Source organism: Rhinolophus hipposideros (assembly GCF_964194185.1).
Source record: "Rhinolophus hipposideros genome assembly, chromosome: 18".
Classification (NCBI taxonomy): Eukaryota; Metazoa; Chordata; class Mammalia; order Chiroptera; family Rhinolophidae; genus Rhinolophus; species Rhinolophus hipposideros.
Genome location: NC_138064.1, coordinates 48,262,458 through 48,288,344, shown reverse-complemented (window position 1 = coordinate 48,288,344; position 25,887 = coordinate 48,262,458). Strand labels below are relative to the sequence as shown.

General features: G+C 40.0%; 1 protein-coding gene and 1 pseudogene across 4 annotated transcripts in view; both read right to left on the bottom strand.

Moving 5' to 3' along the window:
• The window catches only part of LHFPL3 (LHFPL tetraspan subfamily member 3), a 518,064-nt gene that overhangs the window by 85,922 nt on the left and 406,255 nt on the right, over positions 1-25,887 (bottom strand). The gene's annotated exons all lie outside the window — the stretch shown is intronic.
• On the bottom strand, positions 18,536-19,635 carry LOC308510406 (RNA 3'-terminal phosphate cyclase-like; annotated as a pseudogene). The gene is made up of 2 exons: positions 19,515-19,635; positions 18,536-19,448 (listed from the first exon to the last, which is right to left on the bottom strand). The product of its transcript is annotated as an RNA 3'-terminal phosphate cyclase-like (transcript).

Here is a 25,887-nt window from a genome sequence, read left to right as displayed (position 1 = left end):
ACCAGGGCAAATCTCGGCATTGGTATTGGAGATGGAAAGGATGGAATATACACCAGAGTTCAGAGGTATAGTCTACAGTCTCTAGTCTACTGTTAGATGCTGGTACAGAGTGGGTAGGGGAGAGAGGTTAATGGTAATTTTTGTATAACAGTGTCAAAAGTTTACTACTACAACTCAAACAGTGAAAACAAAACCTTAGCTTTTATTTACTGTCTACAAGTTAATCATCTTTGATACCTTTCAACCCAGTCGTAAGGGAGAAAAACAAACTGAAAAAAACCTTAGTGTCAACTAAAGAAATCTCACTCTTCCAAGTTAAAATTGTTCCTTTCAGGTCAACTCTGACTATTCTGGTTATACTCAGACATTCAGGGTCATTCCTCTTTATCTTGTCTTCCAACCTCCCCTTGTATGGGTATGGAGGAGACCTTATCTGTCCTCATGGTGAGGGGCAGGGGCATTTCTGAGTCTTGGCTCATCCCCGTTGTGAAGATCCCAGCTGGGCTGGGCTGGTCCCAGGCCTGGGTGCTTTGTACTGGTGTTCCTGCAGCGTGTCCAGGCATATATGGTCCTTGGGGTCACCTGCTGCTTATATTCACCATTTCAGCCATATCCTTCCACTTCAAAGTCCTCACACTCTGTGGCTTCTTTGTCCAGACCCCAAGGTTCTGCTGGATCACTGGTGTTCTCAGAACCTCTCTGGTTCCCTCTGGGATAAGCAGGAAGTTCTGAGATGCCTGTATGCCTCAAGCAGCCCTTGGGAAACTGGAAACATATTCTTAGGCTCATTTACTTGGACATCTCCCTTAGTTATTTCTAAGCTGTGGCTCAGGTGCCAGGTGGCTGTGGATTTCTTTACAAGGCTGGTAGTCTGAGACCACCACAGAAAGCCAGGCCAAAGTCCTATCTACTGTGAGGCCTCTAGAACTTCTCTGGAGCTTCTATTGCACTCTGCCTCCTGGACCCTCCCTGATTTTAGTCCCAGAGTTGGAGTTGTGTGTAGGAATTATAGCATCTTAAATCCTACTTCTTTCTCCAACTCTTCCTTCCCACACTGTCTCTCTAGCTAGAAAGGAAAGGAAGTAGATCACTGAAGAATACTCCAACAGGTATTTGGGTAGGGTGAATGATGATGGTAGGAGTAGGCAAAGATTTGGGTGGGGAGATAAAGGGACAATTAGTACAGTTAGGCAGGTTGGATTTGAGGTGTCTACGGTATTCCAAGATGTCCTGCATTTGGCAGTTGGGAATAGGATTTGGAGAGTGGTTCTGGCCAGAGTTGCTGGTAATGCATGGTTAAAACAATGGGGTGCATGAGTTTAAGGAGGGCACAAGAAAGGAGGGAGAAGGGAGGAGAGGCTTGAAGAAGACGAGCTGGAAGCACTCTGGAAGAGGCAGGAGGGGAGTTCTCATTCTCTTTGGGGAATGAAGCCTGAGCCGGTCACACACAGATCCCAGAGCCTCCTGGAAATCTTACAAAACGTCACTTAAACAGCAATACTTACAGTTTGTTTTACTTTTCAAATAAGAGAGAAGTATATTAGGCAAGCAGTGGTATAACTCATTTATTGATGAGGCAGATTTTCAAAGGGAAGGTGACATCAGTCGTAGGTTTAAGGACATGTCTGGTTTGGGGACAGCTGTCTTTTCATGTCCTGCCTTTGCATTAGGTTGGTGCAAAAGTAATCGCGGTTTTTGCAATTACTTTTAACCTTTCAAACCGCAATTACTTTTGCACCAACCTAACACCTATTAAAAATTTCAGCTCACTTGCATCACAGCAACAAAGGGCAAAGCCTAGACCTGGCATCTTGTACTTGCACAAAGGAAGGTCACCTGGAAGAGCAGAACAAGAGGCTCCGGCACCACTGGCCTTGGGTGAAGGGAAGGAAGGAAGTGGGCTTTTGATACAATTGCCAAGAAAGAAGATGGAAAACAACTCCCAGAGACCACGACAGCTGAGAGTGTGCCTGGGCACTGGGAGCAGGGAAGGCAAAATTACACAGATTATGATCTAATCAAAATTACCCAGTTATTCTGTTCTGAAAGCTCTCAATAACCAGATCGGATGTTTTCAAATGTAGCAATAAAAATTACCTGTAGTACAAAAAGCCCATTGAATCGTAAATATGAATCCCATTCCCACTGAATCTCAAGAAGGAAAAAAAAAAAAAAAACTTCTCAAAATCATTCTCAGGTTACACCAAGGAATTCCACACAATTTATTATTGTAGAGGTGGTTAGAAAAATTTTACAGTATACACAGGTTAGAGTCAATCCATAAAATGCAGCAAAGACAGGAGTGCTTTGTAAAGATTTTTAAAGGAATAAAATATGGAGGACGATATGGAAGAGGTATTTTAGCTATTAATCATTAAAAAATTTGAGATTGTTTTCTATTTTAATTTGAGAAATAGGCTTTCAAAAAGCAGAAAATACCGAGACTACATAGTACTTAATCTTTCTTGGTACTAAGGTAGTCTGTATTATATATCAATTTGTTTATACTTTAAAAAAATTTGTTTACACTTTTGTTTTAGAAAAAAAAGGCAATTAAGAGTAGAATGGTGGTTACCAGGGTTTGGGAGATGGGGGAACTGGGGAACTTTTAAGGGTACAAACATGCAACCAGTAGATAAGAAAGTCCTGAAGATCTAATGCACAGCATGGTGATTATAGACAACAGTACAGCATTTTAAACGTCTAAGTTGCTAAGATCTAGACCTTAATGGTTCCCACCACAAAAAAAGAAATTACCATTATGTGACCCGAAAGAGGTGTTAGCTACCACTATGGTTGTAATCATATTGCAACATATAAATGTATCAAATCAACACAGTGTATGCCTTAAACTTACACAATGTATGTCAATTACATCTCAATTTAAAAAAGTCAATTATAAGATGAAACAGTATCAAATTATAATTTTTTGGTAGATTTCTTCAGAGTAATAAATATTGTAAATGTGTAGTTATATATACCCAACAATTAGTGATAACCTTCACATTTCAAATGCTTTACAAAAACTAAAATTTATTTTAATAAATATGAGACTTAAAATTTTTGTTTTCTGCCTTGTAGGTTATTTTTTCCCCATGAATACATTTCTGATCTTAAATAACTATTTATATGAATTCAGATTTTTCTTAATTTAGGTATTTCTTTTTTCCAAATTTCTGAGTAATTTTTTTAATTAAAAAATTCAATAGAAAGTAGATTCTTTTTTATTTCTTATACACCAGCATGTGTCTACACTGTCATGATCATTAAATTACTTAAAAGAGATAAATTAGGAATCAGTTTTCTTTTGTTTCTCTTGAGGACAAGAGTCACAGTGGCAGCTCTGTCCATAGAAGGGAACTCTCAGGAAAACTTTGCTTTTCTTCTGGCTCTGCTACGTACCCGCTCACTCTGGCCTGCCCATACCTCACTGGTAGGCGACACTGCTGTCAACCTCATGTGGCCTACCACTCAGGACAAGACTCCGAGTGCTACCATCCGCTGTTGCCACTGGGGTTGTCTGTAGCAGTATCAAGGATAGACTACGGAATGTTGGAGTTAAAAATAAAATTCTTAGTGGGTTTTAACAACAAAGGCTTATTTCTTGCTCATCTCTGTCATGGGTTGGCTAGGGGCTCTGCTTTTCACTTTCGCCTTCAGGAATATATAGCGAAGTAGCAGCCACCACCTTGAGCATTCATTTGTCTCTCAAACAGAGCTAAACATAGGTCTGGAGGCCTCACATTGGCCATTAGAGTTCTGGCCTGGCAGTGACAGGTGCCACTTATGCTCACTACTCATTGACTGCAACAAGTCTCATGGTCTTACTGAACCTCTAGGAGCCAGGAAATATCCCATCGTGTGCCAGGAAGGCGGAAAGCCAGAAATACTTGGTGAACAGTATTAACGATTATTATGGTCACCATGCAGTGTACATTTCTTTCCTTCCTAGGAGAATGCTGACTTTGATTAGTCAGCTCGCTCTCTCCCATGCTACCTGTTAAGTTAGATAAATCTGACCCTATTTCCTGTTCCACGAATAGGCCTTGATGAATTTAAGTCAATCCAAATAATTTTAACCTGGTGGTAACTGGTTCAGGAAGGAACGTGAGACATACACGTAATTCAGGCCAATGAAATGCTATGAGAGGTTTGTGGGGACTTTGGGGAAAATTTCTTCTCATTCTCTTCTCACAGCTTCTAGGAGTAACTCCCTTGCTTTCCCTGGATGTGAGGGACAAAGCATGGCAGCCCAAATGCTACTGGCAGCAATTCTGTGACCGAGACGAGAACGTTTCAGGATAGAGGTAATACCACAGATGGTGGAGCAGAGACAGAAAAAACCTGGGTCCCTGATGAAATGATTAACTGTTGGATCAGCCAAACCTGAAGCCTATACTACCTTTGGAATTCCAGTGCTCTCCGCCAAAAAATGTCCTTATTGTTTAAGCTGCTTTGAGTTGGATTTTCTGATACCTGCAGCCCAAAGTATCCAAACTAATATACCTACTTAACTAGGTTTCCTGTCATGTTTTCCTGCTTTGTTTGTAGACCCTGACTCACACCCTACTGGCTGCCTCTTCCTCTTGTCACATTTCACTTGGATGGAGAATAGATTTGCCTCAAATTCAGTTATCATATGAATTCCTCCCTTTGCGTACTGACTTCACGGCCTTCAAGTACGGCCTGCTGATCTTTTACCCTCTGCCTCCGGCTACTTGGTCCATTCCTGGCTTGCTTTGATTGGCAGCCCCTACACCAGTGATAAGGAGACTGACTTCTCCAGGACATTTTTGCTTGAAAACATGTCCATTGTATTACTAAATTGTATTTTGCCTACACACTGGTTGAAACTGAAGCAGCCACATGGTCAAATGCTAGAACATATAAAAGGTCAGTGGAATAGAACTTCCACTCTGTCAACTGCACATACTATCGCAGAGGAGTGAGCTTTGTGATTTAATGACTTGCTTGCTTGAGTCCTGGTTTAAAGCTGCCATTGTAACATCCCATCCCATCCCATACATGAGCTGAAGGGTGACAGGAGAGCCCATTTTCATGGCACGTATCATAGCAAATGACAGAAGCCCCAGCACTAATGCGGGCAGGGGTGTGCTATTTAGATGCAGATTTTAATGGGCACATTTTAGGTGGATTTTAATAGGCATGAAGTTAACACATTTTGTATGTCTCCCAGCCTGGCTCATTGACCACCACAAATACAAGAAGCCTGCCAAGTTAACTTACCTCAGGTAGTTTGGGAGGAGTCAGGGAGAGGGCAAATCTGTGAGTAATCGACAAAACAGAAATAGTCTAGGAGCTGTGTGTGGGTGGAGGGCATGGTGTTACTGAAGTGACTGGACGTGTGGAGTCTGAACTGGCCATTTTCCTGAATTAGTCATACTTTAGGGAAACCCTCCCATGGAAGACCTACACCATTTAGATTTACTGTCTTTGTATCTAACAAGGATGATTCCAGAGAAATTTCTGGCAGGTTCTAGAAAAATAGTCTGAGACTTTTGCTTTGGGGAATAAAAGGATAGCATGTGTCTGCTTTTTGTTTTTCCCCTTCCTTTTCCTTTTCTTTAACTCAGTCTATCAAGGCAGGCAAAGCTCTCACTGATACAATTGAGGCTCACAAACTGTTAGAAGAATCGTCTTAATGAGCATCATTTAAGGAAGAGGAAGAAAAGAAAGGAGGCAAAGGATGGGGAGAGAGAACAGAAGGCTGTTATCTAGCTGGTTTGGCTCCCTCTCATCCAGAAGGCTAACTTTCCGGCAGTGGGAAGGGGAACGGGTCAAATTATGATAATTAGGATCTTATGTGGCAGCTCATGATTTGCATTTCCTTAGTTCCATTGTTTCCCTTCATGTTTGCTGGAAGACTAAATAATACACTTCTATGTTTGTGCCAAAGGGTTATTCTTGGGATTCAGAAGAGGGACAGCCATCAGAGAGCATGTCTGGCCTGGTTTTCTAGAATGGTTTTCCGGGGGACAAAGACAGGTGGCTTAGTAGAATCAGATGACTCACCTCCATGGGACTTTAGAGACTTGAGAAAAGAATCATAAGATTTTAAGAGTTTCCCTGTGGATCTATCATCCAGGTGCTGACCACCTAATCTGATTGTGTGGTGGATTATCAAAATCATTTATTTTTTTCCCTTCCACATTCTACTCAATATATTTTGCCTTCCAAGGGACTCAAATTGTGGGCAAAGCCCACAGGGAGAGTTAGGTATAGCTCATTTTCTTAGCAAATGGAGATCGCAGTAATTTCTCCTGTTTATGCAGCCAATGCCCTCTAGCTCAGGCCCTGGACATTCCCAGCCATGTCACGTGAGATGTGATCGGCAACTTTCCGCTAATGGTAGAGATGCTGATTCCCCCTGCTGCCAGTCTCTGTGCATGTCACCTTTACACTCATTTTATACTAAACAAGAGAGGGAAGGAACTGTTTGGAACCCCCAACTGCAGGATTGGTTGGAAGTTCCTGTAATGTATTTTAACAGAATCATAATTTCCAGCGGCTACCGTTGAGAAAAAAACTATTAGAGAAGCATTGGCTCTCAAATATAATGTGATCAACACATCACTAGCTATATGATGAACATCTGCTTTTAAAGTAGGGGCCACACCGACAGCCACCCTAATTCTCCTTCTGTGCTATCCATGTGCGTTAGGTGGTGGAATTATTCCACATCATTCCCCGTGTGGCAAATTTACACAGCCTTCCATTCTTTTCTTTTCTGGGAAGGCCTGTGGCAACTTGGCCCATGTTCTGATTATTATTCAGGTCACTAATTGCAGGAATATCAATGCTATGCATTCATCGTGTGCCAATGATGACGGCACCGGGAATCTTCAGGGCTGGGATGATCTGGTCTCGCTTCTCATTTCGTAGAAGAAACCAGGGCTCAAGGGACCACCCCCAAATCTGTTGGCTATTTAGAGCAGGTTAGGCAAGAGAATGCAAAACCTTTTTAATGTTAATGTTTTATTGAAGTATAATGTGTATTATACTTCTGTAGTGTATACAGAAAAGTATGCATATCACATGTCTAAGCTCAGCAGATTTACAAAGTAGGAACACCTGTCTAGACAGCACCCTGAGCAAGGAACAGATGCTCCCTTCCCACCTGCACTATGCCCGCCTCTGGGTGACCCGCTCTTGACTTCTAATACCTTAACTGATTCTGCCTGTGTGCAGACTTTATATTAGTAGATCCAAAAGTCTTGAAATCAGTGCTCCTTCCACCACCACAGTTTCGTTGGATACCACATTCTCTTAAAGGAGATAACACAAAAGAGTTCAGCAGTTTCACAATGAGGCTGGAAGGAGAAGCAAATTCTATTTTGAAGTCGGATTTCCACCATATTCAAGTTAGCAGCTCCATAATCTCTCCCAGTAGGGACAAGGCCACTTCATTGGAGCCAAGTTGCTAAAAAACCAAAGTAGACCAAACCCAGCTCCTCTCTGATCAGCGCAGAGTGCAGGGCTACCTCGTTGCTTCTTGCTCACTCTGAGGACAGTTACAATTCTAAGTGTGAAGTCCAATCATTCTTCAGAAAAATGCATTACTTTACTTGGCTGCTACCGATTTTATTACTCACACGTTACGATCTTTGACAATACTGATTTTTCATCACTGACCTGTTAGTAGATCCAGGTACAGAACTATCACTGGAGTACTTCCTAAATTTCTTCACATGAATAGCCAACTTTCTATGTCTCAATCTCTAGAATGCGATGCTAGTCTTTCTTTGTTTGTTTTCATTTTGATTTAAACACTTGGTTTCCTGTGACAGGCATTTCCCACCTCTCCTCTGTTTTCTCCCCTTGCTCCAGGAGGAAAACGACATGCTTCATTTACTATCCAGTTGTGCAGCTAACTGCAGCTTATAAATGCTAGAGAGTAGCAGGATCTGACACAGACTAATGGGCCGCGCACAGGATGTCTGTGAGATTTACATCTTTTGGTCACTCATCCCTCTTTGCATAGTCTGATACTTTCCAAAGCAGCTTTTGTATGCACTGAAATATAAGTGATGGCTGAATCAGGTCTATCGGCGGTCCAAACTCTTTCTGCATATCTGTGGAGGGTCTTATTTTTATTCTCTATAAGCAAAACAGAATAGATCCCCTTTGTCCAGTAAATGAAGGAGTAGTTACAGCAGTGAAAACAAGGCACAGGAGCAAAGTGCGTGGGTTTGCTCTCCAGAGGGCATTTTATACAGCCACATGCCTTCTTCTCCAGACGCAGCAGAATTCTTTGGACATTTGAGTCTTGAAGACCTGTAACAGCCAATAGTGAAAAAGCTATTTGGTCATGAATAGGACCAGGTCAAAATAAACTGAAATAAGTAGCCATGATGGAGGTGATTAATTCATCTGTAATAAAGTTTGGACTCATAGAGAATTCTAACAGTTTTTGGATTCAAATGGGAGAGAGACATGTTGTGGCTTCCAGGGAAGAAGCTTGCCACAGAGATCTTCTCTCAGATTAAAAACAAAAAAATTATAAGCTGCCAGCATTTTAGTGAATGAAGAAGCTGGAGGCATATATTATTATCTATTATCCTTTCCAAGATGTCTACCTGAGTGTCTCTCTAGCCATTAGATGTAGACAGCAAACCCTTGCTTTTGTGGGGTAAAGGAAAGGAGAGAAAGGAAGTGTGGGAAAGAGGGCATGGATGACACTGATGGGAAAACCACCTTTGACTTTAAATGGGACTGTGATGCTTCCTTTCCATCCTCTGTACTGAAATTTTGTTATTTTGAACTTCTTAAAGATCCACTGTCCCTCCACAAACCACGGAGAGACTGGGAGTAAGCGAGCTCTCCTGACACGCTCTCAGATTCCTGAGAGCTTAGTTAGCATCTCAGGAAAAAAAAACCTGAAATCATCCTGCAGCCACCACTGAAGATCTCTTATAAGCTGTTAGATGAGGTTGTCCTAATTTGATCAGCCAGGTGAATCAAGACATACAGTGTTTCCCTGAACATAAGACCTGGCCGGACAATCAACTCTAATGCGTCTTTTGGAGCAAAAATTAATATAAGACCCGGTCTTATTTTACTATAATATAAGACTGGGTCTTATATAATATGATATGATATATAATATAATATAATACTGGGTCTTATATTAGTTTTTGCTCCAAAAAACGCATTAGAGCTGATTGTCTCGCTAGGTCTTATTTTCAGGGAAACATGGTTGCCTTGGAATCTAAGAATACAAGGTCCTACACTCCTGGGGGAATATCAAAGAGCCCGCTATGCAAGGCTGCCAGAAAGCCTTTCCCTATACTTAATTCCATGATTAATTAACCCCTTTTCAATTATGCCAGAATTAGCCCTGTCGGTAGAAATGTTGCCCATAGGCTGGGTTCCCAGCCTTTTGAAATGTCCTTTGTACTTTTGTATTTTCTGATTTGTGAGCAATCAGAAAATGTCCCTGAAGCCAGTGACACCCTCCCACCTCCTCTGATCAGATCACAATGTGAGAGCCTGGTTGCTGGAGAGGAATCAGCTCAGAAAGACAGTTGCAATTACACCAAAAAGAAGAAGGAAGAAAAAGAGGGCAGTTTATGAAAATAATAATAGAATATTAACCACAGAAAAACAATGAAATGTCTAAAATTTGTTGAAGATCTTCCAGAAAGTTTAAGATGCTTTACCCATGTTTTTCATTTATGTCAACAATGTACAGAAAGACCAAACGATTTAATAATAAAACCATACATTTGAACAATGTTTTATAGATATGAATTGCTTTTGCTTACCCTGTCTTGTTTGATCCTTACTTAAACCTGGAAGTAGAAAGGTAAATTGTATAATATATTCATTTTGTATGCAAGGAAAATGAAGCACAAAAAGGTTATATGACTTGTTCAAAGTCATGAATAAGTATGTAGGGGTCTGGTCATTTAGCAACTGGTCAGGGATGAATTTCAGTGTACTAGAATGTTTTGTTTAGCATAATTCTAGAAGGTGGGCTTGGCAGCCTCATGTAAATCCAATATTGCTAAGATTACCATAGTCTGTTTTTAGGCACCATGGGCTGAAAAGGGAAATAAGACGTGATGCTGCCTCACAGGTGGTTTACAATTTGGTTGGAGATAGTGGTCCTGAAATAAGAAATAAACAAGATGCTGAAAAACTGGATGGTACCAAAAGAAAGAAAGAAACAAACAAAAAACCAAACAAACAAACCCACCACCTCCCAAAAAACAGTGCAAGCAAATTCTAGAAAGGAGACATAAACAAAGTCAGTCAGTGCTGGGAAGGTTTCCAGGTAGCAGGTAGGCTCTAGATGAACTGAGCATTGTAGAGAAGCAGCTCTGCCTGTGAGGAGAGATGTGGGATATGTGCATTGAATCTGGGAGAAGAAAAGCCACTCAGGAAATATCTTGATTTCAGTTATGTATGAGGACACTTTGGAATTTGTGGGGAAACTGCCTCCAGTGGTGAATAGGTCAGGATATGAGGACCCAAATCATTGAAAGCTTTATAATAAATTTCAACACTCAGCATGGCATTTGAAAGCAGCCCAGAGCCCTGGTGAGCACTTAGGGCTCTCTGGTTTACAATACTCAGCAACGTGCCATTACCAACTTTTCTCTTGTCTTTCAAGACAGTTTTATTTTTAAAGATTTTATTGGGGTAGGGGAACAGGACTTTAATGGGGAACGGTGTGTATTTCCAGGACTTTTTCCAAGTCAAATTATTATCCTTTCAATCTTATTTGTGGAGGATGCAGCTCAGTTCCAGGTCCAGTTGCCATTGTTAGTTGCAGGAGGCAGAGCCCACCATCCCTTGCGGGAGTTGAGGAGTTGAACAGGGAACCTTGTGGTTGAGAGCCCACTGGCCCATGTGGGAATCGAACCGGCAGCCTTGGGCGTTAGGAGAGCGGAGCTCCAACTGCCTGAGCGACTGGGCTGGCCCCTCAAGACAGTTTTGAACACGGAATCCTAGCAGAATAAATCAGGAAATTCAGAAACCTAAAGACAGACTTGCTTAGCTGTCAAATTTTATAAGATATCATGTTAATTTAGTGCCTTCATTATATAGTAGAGAGAGAAAAAACTCCTAGACAAAGTTAGGGCCTATAATCAATGTGAATGTTGACAGAGTCTTGTTAAAAGCTTCATCCTGCCATTGAGATGTGTATGGAGAAGAATTCTCTTGAAGAACATCTAAGTCACCCACAGTCACCCAACCAGGCTGGTAATGATCAACGTGGAAGACTAATAATAGAAGGAAATCCATGGTCTATGAATGATTGCTACATTAGGTAATTTTTCTCTATTTTCCTACTATTCTTCAAGTTGTCCAAACCCATTTTAAGGTGCATAAGAATTTAGTAGACAATAATGGGAAAGGAGTGATTGGCGCCTGAAAACAGGAGCCAAAGTTTCTTACTCTTAGTATGTTGGGTAGGAAGACAAGAAGCTGGAATTATGTTTATACATTAATTTTGTTTCCAATGCAGATAGTTGAAGGTTGGTTGGAACATAGTATGTTTCTATAGTATGAAAGAGAGAGAGAGAGAGAGAGAGAGAGAGAGAGAGAGAGAGAGAGAGAGAGAGAGAGAGAGAGAGAAAGAGAGAGATTAAATAGTGCAGGTTGTTTATTGGCCTTCCATCATAGTTAGGAGTTATGGAAGGTAAGCTGTCAGTGAGTATGTGACAGGGGCTGTGAATTCCAGTCTTCACTCAGTCCTTCTCAGTTCCCTAGTGTTTTCCATATTGTGACCATCTTGATCTGTTTTGTGTTTTGGAATTTAAAAATATTTATTCTTTAAAAAAAAAAGCATAGTCCATAAATACAAGAATGGTGCTCAACCAAAAAGCAGCAATACTTTCCACACCGGTGGAAGGAAGAGTTTGATGTGTTGGATTTAGAGAAATGGTGGTGCTTTCCTAAATGGTAATTCTGCCTATACATAATTTTCACCCTGCCACTGCCTTTAACCACAGCTCCTGTGTAAATGCAGTCTCATTGAAGAATGAGAGAGACAGAATGAATGAAGGTGAAGAGAAAGGCTGAGGAAGTGGCCAGTATGATTTAGATGACGCTTTCACTGACACCCCAGGAAAATGTGTACTTGCTCATGAACAGCCACACGACCCAACTGTTGACCACGTCCTTCTCTCAGCAACTCTGACAGCTTTCACACGAGGAAGGCTGGGAGAAGATAGCCTTATCCTCATTAAAACAGCAAGAACGTCACGGTACTGATTGGCCTCAGTGAGAAAGCGTTAGATAGGAATTCCAGGCTCAGTTTGTCTTCTCATATGTGTATTTTAAGGACAAAAAGAGCACTCTATGCTTTCTCAATTGTGGGAGAGCAAAAGTAACAGAATAGTTATATTGAATGAAATCCTACAACAGAGTGAGAAGATAAAGTGTGAAATGGTGTGTGAAGAGAATGAGCTAAGTTGATGGAAGAGTCCATCTGGGAAGCTGTAGCTGACAGGATTCAGGATGGTGCACCATGGGTCCTCTCTGGAAAACAGTCTTGAATAGTCCATTTGAATCTCTTGATACATATGTGCTCAGCTCCCTGACAGCTCGGCTGTAGGTGATTCTGTTCTGCTTCTTAAACTATGAAGGAGTTGACCTACATCATATGTCACAGGTTATAAGAACGGAGCCAGGAAATCTGCCAAGAATAGTCTTCATAAAGGAATTACATTTTCTTCCATGTGTGAACAGAAAGAAATGGTTTCTACTCTTCCTATGGCACTACAGACAATTTATAAAAGGATCACTGGGTTATGTTGCATTTGCACAGGGTTTAAAAATTCCGTGAGATGGGAGGTGAAGTTGGGGGATGGGGGAGAAGGTGAAGGGATTAGAAAGTATAAATCAGTAGTCACAAAATAGTCACGGGGATGTGAAATACATAGGGAATATAATCAATAATGTTGTAAAGATCATATAGGGCGCCAGATGGGGACTGGACTTGTCGGGGGATCACTTCATAGGTTGTGTAGATGCCTGACCACTGCGCTGTGCACCTGAGGCTGAAGGAGAATAATATTGGATGTCAACTATAATTAAAAATATATATACACACAACACACACACACACACACATATATATATTCATGGGAATTTATATATACATATACATATGTATATACACTCATGGGATGTAAAGTATAGCATGGGGAATTAGTTAATGGTATTGTAACAGCTATATACGATTTCAGAGGGGTAGTAGGCTTGGGGGTGTTATCTCTTTGTGAGGGGTGTAAATATCTAATCGTTATGTTGTTGTTCACTCCTGAAACTAATATAAAAAGATTCAGTGAGAAAGAATGCAAAGAAGATAACCACCTCAAATCTTTGTTCTCATGTTTTCTATTGTTTTTGGACATGTGACTAGACTGGGAATGAGCTAACATGAATTTTTTGGTCTTACAGCTGCTGTCTTCCCAAAGTCACCCAAGTTATACTGAAAACAGTTGCAAGACTTTCCTGTACTTGAAGGGCAAAGAGCATAAGTGGATAACATGAGGCTCCAGGGATGATGGTAAGAGTGTCTCTGGGTGGTTGGTTAGCTCAGTTGGTTAGAGCGCGGTGCTCTTAACAACAAGGTTGTCAGTTTGATCCCCATATGAGCCGCGCCCTCCACAACTAGATTGAAACAACTACTTGACTTGGAGCTGATGGGTCCTGGAAAAACACACTTAAAATAAATGAAAGTTTAGAAAAAAAGAGTGTTTCTGGGTGGTTCCCAAAGCAACTCTGAGAAAAGGCCCATTTTAGAAGAGAAGTTGAAGAATATCTGCAACTCAGTGATAAGGACATTTAAAAAACAACACAACAAAACAAAATATAAAGGTAAGTGGCTTGCAATAAAATATATACCTTAATAATTCTAGATTGCAACTCGGCCTAGTCATACGCAGGGTTGCAACTTGGCCTAGTTGTACGCAGGACAAAATAAGGGAGTTTTCTAGAAGTGTTTTGTTGGTTTTGAACAATGCTGGGCTTTTAGTAAATATATCACATTGTTTCTTTAAAAGTCATTTTCCTAATAATACAAATGCATTCATTTGCATGATCTGGGTAATTAAATTTAATTGTGTAATTAGAACAAATGAGCATAATTAGATTGCACTAACTGTATGTAACAACATTATTAGGTATATAAATCTTTTCTTCAAGTCTCATATGGAAACACACACACACACACACACACACACACACACACACACACACACAGTGTAGTCTTACCCAATAGGACCAGAAACCTTCATCTTCCCATGTTGTTCAGGATGGCACCTATTATTTCAGTCCCTTTTACTCTCCTGTCCACGTGGAATTATAGAGTGGTACTAAAGACGTTAATGAGGTCTGCTAGTGAGAATGCATGCGTAAGTAGCACAATGAAAAATTGATTCTATGATAATAATAATAGCTGCCATTTATTAAGCATTACATTATGTCAGGTATTGGGTTAATCATATTACAAACATCTCATGCAAAATTTGACAACTCTGTGAGGTAGATGTTATTCTTATTCTTTTTTTAAATTGAAGTTTATTGGGGTGACAATTGTTAGTAAAGTTACATAGATTTCAGGTGTCCAATTCTGTAATACATTATCTATACATGACATTGTGTGCTCACCACCCAGAGTCAATTCTCCTTCCATCATCATATATTTGATCCCCTTTACCCCCATCTACCACCCCCTACCCCCCTTACTAATCACTAAACCATTATCTGTGTCTATGAGTTTTTGTTTCTTCATTTGTTTGTCTTGTTCTTTTGTTGTTTTCAGTTTTATATCCCACATATCAGTGAAATCACATGGTTCTCTACTTTTTCTGTCTGACTTATTTTGCTTAGCATTATAATCTCAAGATCCATCCATGTTGTCACAAATGGTCCTATTTCATCTTTTCTTACCACTGAATAGTATTCCATTGTGTATATATACTGCAACTTCTTTATCCATTCATCTATCGAAGGACACTGGTTGTTTCCATGTCTTGGCCACCGTAAATAAAGCTGCAGTGAACATTGGAGCACACGTGGCTTTATGGATAAATGTTTTCAGATTTTTTGGGTAGATACCGAGGAGAGGGATTGCTGGGTCATATGGTAATTCTATTCTTAATTTTTTGAGGAACCTCCACACTGCCTTCCATAACGGCTGCAGCAGTCTGCATTCCCACCAACAGCATATGAGGATTCCTTTCTCTCCACAGCCTCTCCAACACTTGTTACTATTTGTCTTGTAGATGATAGCCATTCTAACTGGGGTGAGGTGATATCTCATTGTGGTTTTTATTTGCATTTCTCTGATGATTAGTGATTTTTGAGCTTTTATTCATATGTCATTTGTATGTCCTCTTTGGAGAAATGTCTCTTCAGGTCCTCTGCCCATTTTTAAACTGGATTGTTTGATTTTTGTTGTTGAGTAGTATGAGTTCCTTAGATATTTTGGATATTAGCCCATTATCGGAGGCGTTTGCAAAAATCTTCTCCCATTTGGTTGGTTGCCTCTTTATTTTGTTGACGGTTTCTTTTGCTGTGCAGAAGCTTTTTAGTTTGATATAGTCCCATTCATTTATTTTAGCTTTTACTTCCCTTGCCTTTGAAGTCAAATTCATGAAAGGCTCTTTGAACCCAAGGTCCATAAGTTTGGTACCTATGTTTTCTTCTATGCAGTTGATTGTTTCAGGTCTTATGTTTAGGTCTTTGATCTACTTTGAATTAATTTTGGTACGTGGTGGCAGATAGCAGTCTAGTTTCATTCTTTCGCATGTGGCTTTCCAATTCTGCCAGCACCATTTACTGAAGAGGCTGTCTTTTCTCCATTGTATGTTTTTGGCTTCTTTGTCAAAAATTATCGGTCCATATTTTTGTGTGTTTGTTTCTGGATTCTCAGTTCTATTCCATTGGACCGTGTGTCTGTTTTTCTGCCAGTACCATACTATTTTTTTTTTACAGTATATTCTTATAATTGTTCTATTTTATTATTAGTTATTATTAATCATTTTAATTTTTATTTTTATTAGTTTCAGGTGTACAAGATAAGGTAATACTTAGACGTTCATCATTTATATCCCTCACACTGTGTACCCCCCTCCCCCCCTCCATTATCCCTCCAACCTCACACCGAGCCATCACATTATATATATAAAATTATAGTTGGCATTCATTAATGTTTAGCTTCTGGTGTACAATGCCATGGTCAGGCATCCACATTATCTCTGAGGTGGTCTCCCAAATAGGACGCATGTCCATTGGATACCCAACAAAATCTTTACAAATTTTGATTATTGTTGCCCTATAGTACAAGCCGAAGTCAGGGCGTGTGATACCTCCAGCATTGTTCTTTTTTCTTAGGATTGCTTTGGCTATTCGGGGTCTTTTGTAATTCCATACAAATCTGATGATTTTTTGTTCTATTTCTTTAAAAAATGCCATTGGGATTTTGATGAGGATTGCATTAAATCTGTATATTGCTTTGGGTAATATGGCCATTTTAACTATGTTGATTCTTCCAATCCATGAGCACGGAATGTCTTTCCATTTCTTTGTGTCTTCTTCAATTTCTTTTAAAAATGTCTTATAGTTTTCAGTACATAGGTCTTTCAAAACCTTGGTTAAGTTTACTCCTAGGTTATTTTATTCTTTTTGCTGCAACTCAAAAGGAATTGTTTTTTAAATTTCTTTTCTGAGATTTCATTGTTAGTATATAGGAGAGCAATGGACTTTTGTACGTTGATTTTGTAGCTGGCAACTTTACTGTATCCTTTTATTGTTTCTAATAGCTTTTTGGTGTCAACCTTAGGGTTTTCTATATATAGCATCATGTCATCTGCAAAGAGTGATATTTTACCTTCTTCATTCCCAATTTGGATGCCTTTTATTTCTTTCTCTTGCCTAATTGCTTTGGCTAGGACTTCCAATACTATGTTGAAAAGCAGAGGCGATAAGGGACAGCCCTGTTGTGTGCCTGAATGTAGAGCAAAGGACTTCACTTTTTCATCATGAATTACGGTATTAGCTGAGGGTTTATCATATATGGTCTTTATTACATTAAGGTATTTTCCTTCTATACTTATTTTATTAAGTATTTTAATCATAAATGGATTTTGTATCTTGTCAAATGCTTTTTCTGCATCTATTGATATAATCATATGATTTTTGTCCTTTATTTTGTTTATGTTTTTGATATTCAATGAAAGCATGTTGGGAAAATTGAGGACAATATTAACCAAGATCATGAGGAAGAGCTTTCATATTTCCCCTAGGAGAGGTTAAATAAATTAAAATTTGGATATATTGAATTTGAGAGACCAATGGGACAATCAGCTGGAGGTGTTCAGAGAATAGATGGAAAATACAGTTCTGCAGCTTTGAGTTGGATAGAGGTTAGAGATCTAGATATTCACTTCCTTAACAAATATTTATTGAGTGCCTACTAAACTCCAGGCCCTATTTTAAAGACTAGGGGTAGAACAGTGAACGGTCATCAACATGTAAGTGGCTGATAAAGCCAGAGGAGTGGCTGAAATCCTCGGGAGTGTGAGGACCAAGGACAGATCCCCTGAGGAAGTTCGACAACTAAAAGGCCCGTGGGAGAGAGGGGGACGGAGAGAAAGGGGCTAAGACAGAGTGGATAGAAGGGCAGGAGTACATTGTAATAGAGGAAACAAAGGAGGAAATTGGGTACATTTTCTTTAATTAAAAAAATTTTGATGTGTGAAAAAACCACATAATCTAAAATTTATCATCTTTCTCGTAACCATTTTTTAAGTGTAGTTTAACAGTGTTAAGTATATTCACATTGTTGTGTAACAGATTTCCAGAAGTTTTTCATCTTAGAAAACTGAAACTCTATACCCATTAAACAACAACTCCTCACTTTTCCCTTCCCCCACATTCTACTTTCTGCTTTGATGAGTTTGACTGCTTTATATACCTCATGTAAGTGGGACTATACGGCATTTTTCTTTTTATGACTGGCTTATGTTTTTAGCATAATATTCTCAAGATGCATCCATATTGTAGCATGTGATGGGATTTCCTTCTTTTTTAAGGCTGAATAATATTCCATTGCATGGATATACCACATTTTGCTTATCAGTTTATCCATCAATGCTCATCTGGGTTGCTTCCACCTCTTAGCTAGTGTGAATAACGCTGCCGCGACATGGGAGTACAAACAACTTTTTAAAAAATTTTATATCAATACTTTAATATTGAAATCAGCTATCAGACATATCCACCAATTCTTATATTTCATTGTCCACATCTCAGGAGATAGTCAAAGTGAGATTAGTTTGGTGAAGCATTCTCAGTAAATCTAGCACACTCTGTACTTCATCTCCAAATTTGTCAGCTCCTTCAATAAGTTACTTCTTATTTGTTGTTTAGCAGTATTTATGAAATGATTTAGTGCAATACATCACTGAGGTACTTAAAATGTAAATACCCTATAGATTTGGATTTGTCATCCCAATTCCTTGCATTCGATAATATGTGTCTTTAGACATCATCTTTAGGCATCATCTTCATTTTCTGACTTCTTCATAGTAAATTTAGCCTTTGCTAGTTGTTCAGCAAAATGTGTAGCTGTTTATGTATGGAGTGTAACTGGTCTTGTTTTTATTCTGGAAACACCACTGGTTAATGGCATGAAAATGACCAGCTGTCATTTTCTTGCAGTGTCTTGCAGATATTCATCCGCAGCACCACCATGTCTAAGATTTGCTAATAGCGTCTTGGCAGCTTCAGTTCCAAACTTGTCTGCATTTACAGCTCGTTTACCAAACAATGATCCAGCCAACAAACAGCCAGTGGATGTGTCAGCAGTAATGATTATTCCATTTCCATTGTCAAAGGCTTGGTCTTTAGGTTCCTGAGCAGGCTGGATGCTGACATACAGATCCCCAGTCTCCTTTCTGATGCATCTTACAGCTACAGCCAACATGTCTTTTGCTATTGTAAATGGCAAAACTCCAGCAACCAAAGCTGTTCCATATATCTTAGTCACAGAGACCTGGTCAGCTAAATTTATTGGATTCAGTTGTTTAACTGGTGACGTTTGGACAATCATTTCGCCACCCCCTTTTGGGTAGTAGCCTCTCATTTTAATGTGACAATTAAATTTGAAACCAAATTTTTCAACAATTGGCTTGAAAACCATCACTCTGTAATTGATCTGGGGTGCTGTATCGGCATCAGTTTCACCTTTCAAACAAAGTTCTGATGGAGAAGCAGCAAAGAGAACACAGGGCATCGAGACCTGCATCAACAGGCACACACTCCCTGCAGTTTTGGTATCTGCTGTATGGATTCCACCTTTGATCTTCTCTGGTGTAAACATTATTTCCGTTGAGGCGATTTCTGCCCCCTCCAGGTGCCCATCACATAAATCGTGAATGATTTCCAGTCCAGATAAGTGTTGAGGCCTTCGGGTCATAATACTGCATCAAAACGTGTGCATTCAGATTGCTTATATCCCCAGATCTGATGACTCATTTATAAAACTCAGGCCAGGCGTGCTGTGGCTGGCTTGGATCTTCTGCACCTGCAAAGGGAGGCCCAGGAGACAGCTCAGGGCTGTGGAGACCCTCAGGATCTGGCTGCCCTTTCCATGGGCCTGTCGTCCACCTCTCCTGCTGTCCCATCAGGGAGGGCGCTATAAGTAGCTTTTTAAGACTTTACTTTCAAGTCTTTTGGATATTAAATTCACAAGTAGGTTTCTGGATCATATTTAATTTTTTGAGGAACTACCATACTGTTTTCTGTAGTCCACTTGGTTTTTGATATCACTGTCTAATTTTGACTAGGAAGAATAGAAACAACAGCTATTTTGCGTATTAGCTTTGTGTTCAGCAGAATAGGTGCATTATCTTATTTAATCCTCAAAACAACATTCTGAATAGGTGTTATTACCACATTTTACAGGTGAGGTACAGAAATGTTAAGTAGGCCACAGGGCTAGTTAAGACTTGGGACTTGAATTCAGGTCTCTCCTGATTTTCAGATGTAGCCATTTTGCCATTTTATTTCTAATATGAAGGGCTGATTTCCCCACCTTCCCTAGTGATTCATGAAATTTTTTTCATAATTTGGAGGGTATTTTGCTAGTCACAAGGTGTTGTTTAAAAGGATTGAGAGTTAGTAATTACACAGCCAAGATATGATAATTCCAGCCCCAATTCTTAACTAGTCATATCTTACTATGCAGAAAATAGAAGCAGTTTATTCCTACATATCACCAACTGCAGTCGCAGATAGCACTACACTGAGCCTCTCATCTTCAGCTTGGTGTCTACATTGTACACAGTTGCTGTTGTTGTACAGAGTTAATGAATAGTTTGCAAACTAGCATCAATTCTCTGAAAGTTGATGGACATGTTAATTATGTCTTATTTAGATTTCACAGTTGCATGACCCAGATTCTTCTTTTCTGCCAAATTTCTAACGATTCAGTGGCATTTTAGAAACTCCAGTAAACACAGTTAGACAGTGTGTATTAAAATTCAAGCAATGGACGAAGTGGCCATGCAGAAATGGGAAGGTGATGAATTTTGTTTATCTGACTTCAGGGCTACAGTCAAGTGGTCCACTCAGGGTTTTAGGTTGATTCTACAGTGCATATCTTTTCCCTCTGGGGTTTTATTAAAATCTTTTGTAGACACTGTATCTACTTAGTGTCTCCTTTCTATTATGCAAGAACCAAAACATTTACTTGAAGCTGCTGACTAGCAATATTCTCCATGCATTACAACTCTTGTTTTGGGGGCTTGTCATTTACTCTTCTAGAAGACTGGGATGCACACTTGGGTTTGAATCTTGGCTTCATCACTTTATATTGAGCTACTATTGTGACAGGCATTATGTAAATGCTGGGGATGGAGCAATAAATAAGATACAGTCCCTGCTGATGGGAGCTCAAAGAGAGCCCAGTGGGGTTAAAGAAATACTCATAAGCACGCAATTTCACGACCCTGGGATAGGGGTTTGATCAGGGGAAGAATGGGGGATGGGGAAAACTCATAGCAGAGATCCCTATCCCAATAGTTGGGTGGGGGAGGGTGTAGATCAGAAAAAGCTGCCTGGAGGAAGTGTTGTCTAAATGAGTGTTTCTCAGACTTTACCATGCACTAGAATCCCCTGGGGGAGATCGTTAAAATAGATATTTCTGGGTCCCAGTTCTTGAATTTCTGATTCAGTAGGTCTGAGGTGGGGCCTGAGAATTTGCAATTCTAACAAGTTCCCAGTTGATGTTGATGCTGCCGGCTATGTGACCACATTTTGAGAACTACTTGTCTAAGTCAAGATCTGAAGGAGGGAACAAATGGAACGTGTGTGTGCGCTTGTGCTCACTCACAGGAGGGAGGACGTGGGAAGTGCTGGGTAGAAGAGCATTGCAAAAGGAACAGAATGTACAAAGGCTTGGAGATAAAAGAATGTGTGGTATACTTGGGGACATCAATACTGTGGAGCGTAGAATACAAGAAGTGGTGAGAGGTTTAGGTGTTGGTATCAGCAGTGACAATTCACAAAGGACCTAGCTGGCCACGCTAAGGAGTTTAGTCATGGAAATGGAAGCTGTTTAGTCAGGAAAGTGATGTGATGTGATATGCATTACTGAAAGGTTGCTCTGAATTCATTGTAGATAATGGGATGGAAAGGGCAACATGGGAGCAGGGAGACCAGCTAGGAAGGCATTGCTGTAATTGAGGAGGAAGATGATGGTGGCTGTGCAGAGATTGGGTTTTGTTGAGAAGAAGGCTGTGGAGGACTGATGATGGCCACAAATTCTTGGATGCCTCTTCCCATTGAGAGATGGAGTCTATGTCTCCTTCCCTTGAATCTGGGTGGGCTTATGACTAGTTGATCAATAGAATGAAGCAGAAGTAATGCTATGCCAGACTGCAGGCTCAGGCTTTAAGATTTCCCTTCCTATCTCTTGGAGGTCTTGTTCTTGAATCTCTGACCTACCTTGTGAGATGACTGACAGCCTTGCTAGAGAGACCAAGTGGAGAAGTCCTGAGACTACATGGAGAGGGATAGGGTACCAGATTTCTGGTTATACCTGACAAAATGCCAGGCATGTGGGTGAAGACATCTTGGAACGTCCAGCCCAGCCAATAGCTGAATATCATCAAGTGACCCCAGTCTATGCCACGTAGAGCAGAAGAGTTGTCCTGCCTGGATTTCTGACTCACAATATTATAAACATAAGAGGATAGTTGTTGCTTTAAGCCACTACGTTTTGGGGTAGTTTGTTCTGCAATAATAGATAAATGAAATAGTTTCAATAATTGAATCACAAATAACATTACTATTTAAGGAACAGGCAGGGGAAGAGAGACCCTCAAAGCAGAATAAATTGTAAGGAAGGAGGAAAACAAGGAGAGTGTGGTGTCATGGGAGCCAAAAGAAGAGAGGACTTTAGGTAGGAAGACGTGGTAATCAATGTCAAACGCTGTAGAGAAGTAGAAAAAGGAAAGGACCATACACTGCCCTTTAGATTTAATGCCACAGAGGTCACTGGTGACAATGTTGAAAGTCTGATAAGTCCTGAAGATAATTTGCCGTGAGAAAGTGGGTGAGGAGGCAGGTGAAAGTAACTCTGTCAAGAAGCTTCATGATGAAGAAGGGTAGATCTGGGGGTATGGTATGTAGAGCTGAGGAAAAGTTTTTATTTTTAAGTTTTCAGTCTTGAGCATATTTCCATACTAATGGGAAGAACAGAAAGTGTAGGGAGAGGGTGAAGAGAAGTCCTGAGGGTAAATGGATATTGTAAGAGTCTGTGGAAGCTGGAGGGGATGTGTTCCAGTGTACAAGCAGGGGGATTTGATTGGGACAGGAGGAGGGACCCCCATTACAGTGTGACAGGAGAAAACAGGAAAATGATGATGGAGAGAAAGGCAAATGCGTAGATGGTTAGTGGCTGTAAGGTGAGGGGATACTTTATCTGACTGAACCTATTTCTCCCGTGAGGTAGGAGACAAGGTTGTGTGCTCAGTCCGCTGGGGCAGTTGGTGAGATAAGACTTTGAAGAGAATGGAGGTAACTTGAAATAGCCACTGTGAAAGATAGCAGGAGATCGAGAAGAGAAACATACAAAGATTGTATTCTTGGTAACAGTGCCTATTTCTGTGGCTCTGTGATTTCCTTTTCCCTTTGGTATTACTTAACAGTTCAGGTGTAGAATCAAAGAAGGAAGACAGTTGGAAAAATCTTGGTTGGAGTCTTGAGGGACTTATATAAAGACACATGGCAAAGGATTTGAGGATGTTGGCAAAGAAAGGGTTGAAGTGAGGGTGCACTCATCAGACAGCAAATGTTGACAAAGAGAGTTAAGTTTGAGGGCTCAAGTTCTTGAAAATTTGAAAGGACAGAGAATGAATATCTGGTTTTGATTTTTCAGAGGTTCTAGTTAGCATGGTCCAGGGTCTCAAGTGGGTGTTTGAAGTGGAGAGGAATTGTGGAGCATTAAAGTAGAGGAAATCAAAGAACTGAAAATTTACATGGATGTGAGGCTTCCAGTCAAGATGGCAGAGTAAGTAAATGCTTTGCTCATGTCCTCCCACAACCACCTCAAAATTACAACTAAACTACAGAACAACCATCATTGAGAATCACTAGAAGTCTAGCTGAATAGAATTCCTATAACTAAGAACATATAGGAGAAAAAACATTATAAAGACCCAGCCAGAAATGAAGAAAACAATAACTGAAATAAAGAATACATTAGAGGGAACAAATAGTAGATTAGATGAAGTAAAGGATCAAATCAGCAATTTGGAGGATAAGGTAGCTGAAAACACCTATCAGAGGAGTATAAAGAAAAAAGAATCCAAAAAAATGAGGATAGTTTAATGGACCTCTGGGACAACATCAAATGTAACAACATTCACATCGTAGGGGTACCAGAAGGAGAAGAGAGAGAGCAACGAATTGAAAACTTATTTGATGAAATAATGACAGAAAACTTTCCTAATCTGGTGAAGGAAATAGACTTACAAGCTCAGGAAGCAGAGTCCCAAACAAGACAAACCCAAAGGGACCCACACCAAGACACATCATTATTAAAATGGGAAAGATTAAAGACAAAGAGAGAATCTTAAAAGGAGCAAGAGAAAAGCAGTTAGTTAGGTACAAGGGAGCTCCTGTGAGATTTTCAGCTAATTTTTCAACAGAAACTTTGCAGGCCAGAAGGGATTGGCACAAAATTTTCAAAGTGATGAAAAGCATGGACCTACAACCCAGACTACTCTACTCAGCAAAGCCATATTTAGAATTAATGGACAGATAAAGAGTTTTACAGACAGAAAAAAGCGAAGGGAGTTCATCACCACCAAACCAGCATTACAAGAAATGTTAAAGGGATTTCTTTATGAAGAAGAAGAAGAAGAAAAGATCAAAATATCAATAATAAAATGGCAATATCTATCAAGAATTATGATAAATGTTCTAATCAAAAGGATGATCGAACGGATAAGAAAAGAAGACCCTTACATATGTTGCCTACAAGAGACTTATTTCAGATCAAAAGACACATACAGACTGAAAGCAAAGGGGTAGAAAAAACAGTCCAAGGAAATGGAAACAAACAAACAAACAAAAGCTGGGATAGCAATAGTTATACAAGACAAAATAGACTTTAAAACAAAGGCAAGAGACAAAAAAGAACTTAGTAATACCAATTCCGGGTATTTATCCAAAGAAATCCAAAACATTAATGTGAAAAAGACATATGCATCTATGTGTTCATTGCAGCATTTTTTACAACAGCCAAAATATGGAGGCAGCCTCGATGTCCATCAATGGATGAATGGATAGAGAAGAGATTAAGCATATATACAATAGAACATTACTCAGCCACACAAAAGAATGAAATCTTGCCATCTGCAATAACATGGATGGACCTAGAGTGTACTGCACTGAATGGAGTATGTCAGACAGAGAAAGACAAATGTCATATGATTTTACTTATGTGTGGAATATAAAGAACAAAACAAACAAACAAAACAGAAACAAACTCATAGATACACAGAACGTCTTGATGGTTGTCAGGTGGGAAGGAAGTTGGGGAAATGGGTGAAGTGGGGGGAAGGGATTAAGAAGTACAAATTGATAGTTACAAAATAGTCACGGGGATGTAAAGTACAGCATAGGGAATATAGACAATAATATCGTAATAACTATGTATGATGTCAGATGGGTACTAGATTTATTGGGGTGATCACTTCATAAGTTATATAAATGTCTAATCACTATATAGTGTACATCTGCAACTAATGTAATATTGTATTTCAAGTGTAATTGAAAAAAACAAAATTATTTTTAAATAAGTTTACGTGGATGTGGATGGTCACTGATGAGGTCTCTGGGAAGGTGGCAGCGCTTGAGGGTGAAGGAAGACTGGGGTCAGCTGCCAAAATGTTCAGAAAGTGTGCAGGCCTCAGAAGGCGTTGTAAATTATAGTAAATGGGGAAAGGCTGGGAGAGAGGCAGCCATGTGACATGAATCTCAAGGAGCCTTTTTTTCCATGTTTGTTTTTAACCTGCGGGTGCCAAGATATGCCCTGAAAGCAGCAGTGGACATCAAGGAGGTCATTGTCATCGCCACCTTAAAAAGCTGTGGGTCAATAAGACCTTACTTTGGACAGGGCTGCAGAAGTGGGGGTCCTCAGGGCAGGGCTGGGTTTTAGTTGAGGTAAGGAAGTGGAGGGAAAATTTCAAGGCGTTGGTTGAAGACTTAGGGAGTTTATTTATTGGAGAACGGCGTGCCAGGGCCTTGTTGACGGTAGGAGTTGGTCCCCTGTCTGGGTCCCTGCTTTGGCTCTCTCCCTTCTAGGGAGTCGTGGTTGTCACAAAGGAAAGTGAG